The following is a 9,677-nucleotide window of genomic DNA, read 5'->3' on the forward strand; positions in this document are numbered from 1 at the left end:
TAAGCTAAAGAAAAATAAACTATACTATGAAACAAAGATAAATAATATACAGAATGAGAGTAAAACGCTTTGTAGCACCTTAAATTACATTTTGAGGGAAATAGACAACTTGGCTCCATCATTCATTCAATCAGATGGCTCATTTATCACCAAACGCACTGATGTTGCCAACTACTTTAATGACTTTTTCATTGGCAAGATAAGCAAACTTAGGGATGACATGCCAGCAACACTACACATCCAAGTATATCTGACCAAATTATGAAAGACAATAATTGTACTTTTGAATTCCGTAAAGTCAGTGTGGAAGAGGTGGAAAAAATATTGTTGTTTATCAACAATGACAAGCCACCGGGGTCTGACAATCTGGATGGAAAATTACTGAGGATAATAGTGGATCATATTGCCACTCCTATTTGCCACATCTTCAATTTAAGCCTACTAGAAAGTGGGTGCCCTCAGGCCTGGAGGGAAGCTAAAAATCATTCTGCTACCCAAGAATAGAACCCCCATTGCTGGCTCAAATAGCTGACCAATCAGCCTGTTACCAACCCTTTGTAAACTTCTGGGAAAAAATGGTGTTTGACCAGATACAATGCTATTTGACAGTAAACAAATTGACAACATCATTTCAGCATGCATATAGGGAAGGGCACTCAACAAGCACAGCACTTACGCACTTGACAGATGATTGGCTGAGTGAAATTGATGATAAAATTATTGTGGTACGGTCATGTTAGACTTCAGTGCAGCTTTTGACATTATCAATCATAGTCTGCTGCTGGAAAAACGTATGTGTTATGACTTTACACCCCCTGCTATAATGTGGATAGAGAGTTATTTGTCTAACAGAACCCAGTGGATGTTCTTTAATGGAAACCTCTCAAACATAATCCAGGTAGAATCAGGAATTCCCCAGGGTAGCTGTTTATGCCCCTTGCATTTTTCAATCTTTACTAACGACATGCAACTGGCTTTGAGTAAGGCCAGTGTGTTTATGTATGTGGATGACTTAAAACTACTGTATACACGTCAGCTATTACAGCGACTGAAATGACTGCAACACTTAACAAAGAGCTGCAGTTAGTTTCGGAATGGGCAGCAAGGAATAAGTTGGCCCTAAATATTTCCAAAACTAAAAGCATTGTATTTGGGACAAATCATTCACTAAACCCTAAACCTCAACTACATCTCATAATGAATAATGTGGAAATTGAGCAAGTTGAGGTGACTAAACTGCTTGGAGTAACCCTGGATTGTAAACTGTCATGGTCAAAACATATTGATACAACAGTAGATAAGATGGGGAGAAGTTTATCCATAATAAACAATGCTATCAACAAGGCATGTTCTACAGGCCCTAGTTTTGTCGCACCTATACTACTGTTCAGTAGTGTGGTCAGGTGCCACAAAGAGGGACTTTGGAAAATTGCAGTTGGCTCAGAACAGGGCAGCACGGCTGGCCCTTAAAAGTACACAGAGAGCTAACATTAACGACATGCATGTAAATCTCTCATGGATCAAAGTGGAAGAGAGATTGACTTCATCATTACTTGCTTTTGTAAGAGGTGTTCACAAGCTGAATGTACCGAGCTGTCTGTTTAAAATACTAGCACACAGCTCGGACACCCATGCATACCCCACAAGACATGCCACCTGTAACGGCTCTCGTTTGTAGAAGGAGACCAAGGCGCAGTGTGGTAGGCGTACATCATATTTTTATTGACAACGCAAAATAACAAAGACAAAAAAACTAAAGCACACAGTTCTGTCAGGCTCAGATACTAAACAGAAAACAAGATCCCACAAAACCCAAAAGGAAAATGACAACTTATACAGTATATGATCCCCAATCAGAGACAACGATAGACAGCTGCCTTTGATTGGGAACCACACTCGGCCAAAAACAAAGAAATAGAAAACATAGACTTTCCCACCCGAGTCACACCCTGACCTAACCGAACATAGAGAATAATAAGGATCTCTAAGGTCAGGGCGTGACACTACTAGAGGTCTCTTCACAGTCCCCAAGTCCAGAACAGACTATGGGAGGCACACAGTACTACATAGAGCAATAACTACATGGAGCTCTATTCCACAACAAGTAACTGATGCAAGCAGTAGAATCAGACTTAAAAGCAGGTAAAAAATACACCTTATGGAACAGCGGGGACTGTGAAGCAACAAAAACAAAGCACAAACACATGCATACACAAACATGATAACATACACACCATACACACACGTACACATGCATTTTGCAGTGTAGATATGTGGAAGTGGAGTATAGGTCTGAGGGCACACACTTAATGTGTTGTGAATTCTGTAATGCATGTATTGTAATGTTTTTAAAATGGTATATAACTGCCTTTATTTTGCAAGACCCCAGGAAGAGTAGCTGCTGCTTTGGCAGCAGGATCCATAATAAACACAAATAGCTGTCTATTTACAGTTGAAGTCGGAAGTTTACATACACCTCAGCCAAATACATTTAAACTCAGTTTTTCACAATTCCTGACATTTAATCCTAGTAAAAAATGTCCTGTTTTAGGACAGTTAGGATCACCACTTTATTTTAAGAATGTGAAATGTCAGAATAATAGTAGAGAGAATTATTTATTTCAGCATTTCTTTCTTTCATCACATTCCCAGAGGGTCAGAAGTTTACATACACTCAATTTGTATTTGGTAGCATTGCCTTTAAATTGTTTAACTTGGGTCAAATGTTTCGGGTAGCCTTCCACAAGCTTCCCATAATAAGTTGGGTGAATTCCTCCTGACAGCTGGTGTAACTGAGCCTCCTTGCTCACACAGGCTTTTTCAGTTCTGCCCACACATTTTCTATAGGATTGAGGTCAGGGCTTTGTGATGGCCACTCCAATACCTTGACTTTGTTGTCCTTAAGCCATTTTGCCACAACTTTGGAAGTATACTTGCGGTCATGGGCCATTTGGAAGACCCATCTGTGACCAAGCTTTAAGTTCCTGTCTGATGTCTTGAGATGTTTCTTCAATATATCCGCATAATTTTCCCGCCTCATGATGCCATCTATTTTGTGAAGTGCACCAGTCCCTCCTGCAGCAAAGCACCCCCACAACATGATGCTATCACCCCGTGCTTCACGGTTGGGTTGGTGTTTTTCGGCTTGCAAGCCTCTCCCTTTTTCCTCCAAACATAACGATGGTCATTATGGCCAGACAGTTCTATTTTTGTTTCATCAGACCAGAGGACATTTCTACAAAAAGTATGATCTTTGTCCCCATGTGCAGTTGCAAACCTTAGTCTGGCTTTTTTTATGGCAGTTTTGGAGCAGTGGCTTCGTCCTTGCTGAGCAGCCTTTCAGGTTATGTCGATATAGGACTCGTTTTACTGTGGATATATATACTTTTGTACCGGTTTCCTCCAGCATCTTCACAAGGGCCTTTGCTGTTGTTCTGGGATTGATTTGCACTTTTCGCACCAAAGTACTTTCATCTCTAGGAGACAGAACGCATCTCCTTCCTGAGCGGTATGACGGCTGCATGGTCCCATGGTGTTTATACTTGCGTACTATTGTTTGTACAGATGAACGTGGTACCTTCAGGCATTTGAAAAATGCTCCCAATGATGAACCAGACTTGTGGAGGTCTACAATTATTTTTCTGAGGTCTTGGCTGATTTATTTTGATTTTCCCATTATGTCAAGCAAAGAGGCACTGAGTTTGAAGGTAAGTCTTGAAATACATCCACAGGTACACCTCCAATCGACTCAAATGATGTCAATTAGCCTATCAGAAGCTTCTAAAGCCATGACATATTTTTCTGGAATTTTCCAAGCTGTTTAAAGGCACAGTCAATTTAGTGTATGTAAACTTCTGACCCACTGGATTGTGATACAGTGAATTATAAGTGAAATAGTCTGTCTGTAAACAATTATTGGAAAAATGACTTGTAGATGTCCTAACCGACTTTCCAAAACTATAGTTTGTTAACAAAAAATGTGTGGAGTGGTTGAAAAACAAGTTTTAATGACTCCAACCTAAGTGTATGTAAACTTCCGACTTCAACTGTACCTCCGCCAACCGATGCTGGCCGTAAAACCACACTCAACAAGATGTATAGGACCATAAGCAAGGAAGTAAATGCTCAACCAGAAGCGGTGCTCCTAGTGGCTGGTGACTTTAATGCAGGAAATCTGAAATCCGTTTTACCTCATTTCTACCAGCATTTCACCTGTGCAACTAAAGGTGAAAAACTCTAGATCACCTTTACTCCACACACAGAGACACATACAAAGCTCTCCCTCACCCTCCATTCAGCAAATCTGACCATTTCTCTGTCCTCCTGATTCCTGCTTACAAGCAAAAACTCAAAGAGGAAGTACCAGTGAGGCGCTCAATCGGATGCTAAACTACAGGACTGTTTCACTAGTAAAGACTGGAATATGTTCTTGGATTCATCCAATGGCACCGGGTTCATTAATAAGTGCATCGACGTCGTGGTCTCCACAGTGACCGTACGTACCTTTCCCAACCAGAAGACATGGATTACAGGCATTTTCCGCACTGAGCTAAAGGCTAGAGCCTACGCTTTCAAGGAGCAGGAAACTAATCCGCTACACCCTCCGACGAACCATCAAACGGGTAAAGCGGCTGGGTAGCCATCAAACGGGTAAAGCGGCAGGGTAGCCTAGTGGTTAGAGCATTGGACTAGTAACCGAAAGGTTGCAAATCCCCGAGCTGACAAGGTACAAAATCTGTCGTTCTGCCCCTGAACAGGCAGTTAACCCACTGTTCCTAGGCCGTCATTGAAAATAAGAATTTGTTCTTAACTGACTTGCCTAGTAAAATAAAGGTAAAAAAAATATATATATATATTTTTTTTAAAGCGTCAATACAGGACCAAGATCAATTCCTACTGCACCGGCTCTGATGCTCGTCGGACGTGGCAGGTCTTGCAAACTGTCACAGATTACAAAGGGAAACCCTGCCGCGATCTGTCCACTGATGCTAGCCTACCAGACAAGCTAAATACCTTCTATGCTCGCTTTGAGACTAGCAACACTGAACCATGCATGAGAGCATCAGCTGTTTTGGATGACTGTGTGATCACGCTCTCCGTAGTCAATGTGAGTAAGACCTTTAAACAGGTAAACATTCACAAGGCCGCAGGGCCAGATGGATTACCAGGACATGTACTCAGAACTTGCGCTGACCAGCTGGCAAGTGTCTTCTGACATTTTCTACCTCTCCCTGACCCAGTCTATAATACTTACATGTTTTAGGCAGACCACCATAGTCTGTGTGCCCAACAACACCAAGGTAACCTGTCTAAATGACTATCGCCCCATAGCACTCACATCTGTAGCCATTAAAAGCTTTGAAAGGCTGGTCATGGCTCACATCAACACCATATTCCCAGACACCCTGGACCCACTCCAATTTGCATACCGCCCCTACAGATCCACAGATGATTCCATCTCTATTGCAATCCACACTGCCCTTTCCCATCTGGACAACAGGAACATCTACCTGAGGATGCTGTTCAGCGTTCAACAACATTGTGCTCTCCAAGCTCATCACTAAACTGACCCTAGGATTAAACATCTCCCTCTGCAACTGGATCCTGGACTTCCTGAAGGGCCACCCCAGGTGGTTAGAGTAGGCAACAACACATCCGCCATGATGACCCTCAACATGAGGTTCCCTTGAGTGTGTGCTTAGTCCCCTTCTGTACTCCCTGTTCACCCTCGACTGCACAACTCCAACACCATCATTAAGTTAGCTAAAAACACGAAGGTGGTAGGCCTGATTACCGACAATTATAAGACATCCTATAGGTAGGAGGTCAGAGACCTGGCAGTATGATGCCAGGAAAACAACCTCTCCTTCAAGCTCAAGAAAGATAAAGGAGCTGATCGCTGACTACAGGAAATGGAAGGCCGAGCACGTCCCCATTCACATTGACGGGGCTGTAGCGGAGCGGGTCAAGTGCTTGAAGTTCCTCTGTGTCCACATCACTAAGGATCTATCATGGTCCACACACGTCAATATAGTCGTGAAGAGAGCACGACAACGCCTCTTCCCCCTCTGGAGGCTGAAAAGATTTGGCATGGGCCCTCAGATCCTCAAAAAGTTCTAAAGCTGCAACATTGAGAGCATCTTCACCGCTCGGTATGTCAACTGCTTGGCATCCGACCACAAGGCGCTACAGAGGGTAATGCGTAGGTCCCAGTAAATCACTGGAGCCGAGCTCCCTGCCATCCAAGCCCTCTCTACCAGGTGGTGTCAAAAGAAGGTCCTAAAAATGATCAAAGACTCCAGCCACCCAAGTCATAGACTCTTCTCTCTGCTACCGCACAGCAAGCGGTACTGATGCACAATGTCTGGAATCAACAGGACCCTGAACAACTTCTACCTCCAAGCCATAAGACTGCTAAATAGTTCGTTTGGGTAGCTATTGGTTAACGATTCATCTGCATTGACCCTTTTTGCACTAACACTTTTGACTCATCACATACGCTGCTGTTACTGTTTATTATCATCATGTTGCCTAGTCACTTTATCCCTACCTATATATACATATCTACCTCAATTACCTCGTACCCCTGCACATTGACTCGGCACTGGTATCCCGTGTATATAGCCAAGTTATCGTTACTCATTGCGTATTTATTCCTTGTGTTATTATTTTTCTATCATTTTTTTTCTATCTTCATTGTTTTGAAAGGGCCGTATGTAAGCATTTCACTGTTAGTCTACACCTGTTGTTTACAAAGCATGTGACAAATAACATTTTATTTTATTTGATACTTTGGGATTTTGGCAATTAGGCCATTTACTTCCCCAGATGCTAGTAGAGTCAGATGCTAGTAGATACCCATAGACTCCCAGCCATTGCACTAATGCTAGTTATGCATTGGCTCACAAAACTACCTCTAAATTCCTTCATACTGGACACAGAGACATAAAAATGGTATCCACAAGTTAATCTGACCCTGGGGAAGGGATGCATTGCCAAAATCCCGAAGTATCCCTTTAACGCATATTTCGATTAGTTCACCAAATTATCCTGCTGTCCCTGCTGTATGCTCATTTGCCTGGCAAAGGCTGTGGCGTTCTGCATGCCAGCCTGCTGGCGTTAAACCTAGCCAGCCATCAGGCACACCTGTGCTAGCGTCTGTCCATCGCACATATTGGCACAGGTGCTTTGTTTTGATTGGCTGTGCTCTAATGTTAATGCATCCCTAGCATCGCAGCTTTTTTACCAAAATCCCATGTCCACTTGAAAGCCCCAGGCGTGAAGGGACTAAAGACCTGCTGTGAACATATGCGAAGCCCTTTTGAATTCCAGGCACAACGAGATGACGTCCGTCTCAGCAGTCTAATTCCATCATCATCATTATTGCTATTATCCCATGTCTCTTTTTAATACAGGGTAATGTATCACCAATAAAGATAAATGAGAGAGGCAGCGAGGAGCTAATTGGCAGGACATGATGTCTGACTCTACACTGACTAAAGTTTACAGTGTTAACTGCTCCCAAAGCTTCAGGAAAATTCAACCTTTGTGTGGCCCAACTTCTCTGTTAATACCACTGAGGGGATAGATTTTGTCCTCATTGTATTACCTTCTAACTGTGCTATAAAGGTGTATTTAACATGCTGCTTTTATGTATTTAAGGGTGGGGAAACGTCAGTCTACACAGTTTCTTGTGTAATGTCATTTTTACATATGGCAGGCCTACTTTTGGTTTGTAGTTTTAATGGTTTTAAGTATATGTATTCTCATTCCACAGTGAGTGCAGTGTTTAGAATTAGTGTGCAGATCCATTAAGGCACATGCTGGGGGTCAGGTTTGCTTGAGGTAGGACAGGGGAAGTTCAGTCTTAAGCCTGAGACACTTCAAAACAACAGTTCCTGGAATTGAGCTGTTTTATTGTGCCAGACACAGGCTTGAGGACCTAGCCATTGGACAGTAGATTAGATTAACAGTAATCCTCCATTGGAGACATTGGAGACGAGAAGCTGCTGAAATCTTGCCTACCAGTGATGCTCACTGGTCTAGTTTTTACAAGTGTACAAGTGTCCTTTCTCTTTCTAAAAAATGTTGTTTTTCTCGTTGTCTTATCCCAGGATGATTGACGTTTAACTGATACACAACTCATTTTCCTATGAATGTTAGCAATTTACACTGAGTGCACAAAACATTAGGGACGCCTTCCAAATATTGAGTTGCACCCCCTTTTGCCCTCTGAACAGCCACAATAAATTGGCGCATGGACTCTACAAGGTGTTGAAAGCGTTCCACATGGATGATAGCCCAGGTTGACCCCAACGATTCCCACAGTGGTATCAAGTTAGCTGGATGGTGTACCATTCTTGATACACACAGGAAACTGTTGAGCATGAAAAACCCAGCCGCTTTGCAGTTCTTGACACTCAAACCAGTATGCCTGGCACCTACAACCATACACTGTTTAAAGGCACTTAAATATTTTGTCTTGCCCATTCACCATTTGAATGGCACACATACACAATCCATGTCTCAATTATCTCAAGGCTTAAAAATCCTTCTTTAACTTGTCTCCTCCCCTTCACTGATTGGAAGTGGATTTTACTGGTGGCATCAATAAGGGATCATAGCATTCACCGGGATTCTTCTGATCATTCTATGTCATGTTTTGTACACTCAGTGTATATCAGTGTATTACTTAGCACTTTATTTTGGTACTGTTTCCCACTCACATGTACACTACAGAAAATATTTTAGCTGTCCAGAGAGATCCCCACTGGGGTTACAGCGGTAGTAGCTAGCTACCACATTGAAATAGGAGATCAAACTCTAGTACAACAATTGAAATAGCCAACTGGTTACCTGTCCTCATTCTCCGTCAGAATATTACAGCAACCTATGCCCCGAGCCTTGATGTCTGATCTGAATCAAAAAATGAAATTAAATAACAGAGTAGAAAAGGCATCCAAGTTCTGCATCAGTTACTTTTCAATTACGACAGGCGAAGCAGAACGAAATTGTTAGTGCCATTTATCGACTATGCTACTCTCTATTAAAGTACAAGTGAAGAAATCCATTCCATTGTGAAACAGCCGGACTATTTTACTATAACAAAGAGTTTCCTTTCTGTCAGATGGCTTTTGTCATCTAGTGTGAAGAAAAGGTACACCAGGCAACACATTGACTGAGACACACTTGTACGCCCACAGACAAATAGAATCAGAGATCAGACCAGATAATCATCTCTGTGGCCCTTCTTCTCTTCTCTTGGTTTCATTCCAGGGGGTTGAGGACTCAATGGGACCTACAGAGGCAGAATGAAAGTAATAGGTGAATGTATTGATTACAATAATGATTGGTTTGTGGAAATGCCATGTCTTTAACTGGAAGTATCTGGAAAGAAACAGCAGGAAAAAAGCTGAAATATTACAGTCAGCTCACTCGAAACCATTTTTCTTGAATATCCCCAGTAGTTTAGGGAGTTGACTTTTATTGTATTTCAAACTATGATTTCCATATGTACAAACACCAAAATAAAGATTCCTTTAGATTAAACTTCTGTGATGACAAATGTGTGATTTATCACAGAGAGTCACAATCACAAACAAGGTAATATCCTGCATATCCTTTTGAGCTACAGTAAAGGGAGGACTTTAAATCAGTCACGTTTTGTACCCCGCCCC

General features: G+C 42.2%; 1 protein-coding gene across 2 annotated transcripts in view; it reads left to right on the forward strand.

Moving 5' to 3' along the window:
• agbl4 (AGBL carboxypeptidase 4) overlaps window positions 1–9,677 on the forward strand; it is a 430,345-nt gene that overhangs the window by 295,979 nt on the left and 124,689 nt on the right. The window lies entirely within an intron of this gene.

This window comes from Oncorhynchus gorbuscha, linkage group LG15 (assembly GCF_021184085.1).
Source record: "Oncorhynchus gorbuscha isolate QuinsamMale2020 ecotype Even-year linkage group LG15, OgorEven_v1.0, whole genome shotgun sequence".
Classification (NCBI taxonomy): domain Eukaryota; kingdom Metazoa; phylum Chordata; class Actinopteri; order Salmoniformes; family Salmonidae; genus Oncorhynchus; species Oncorhynchus gorbuscha.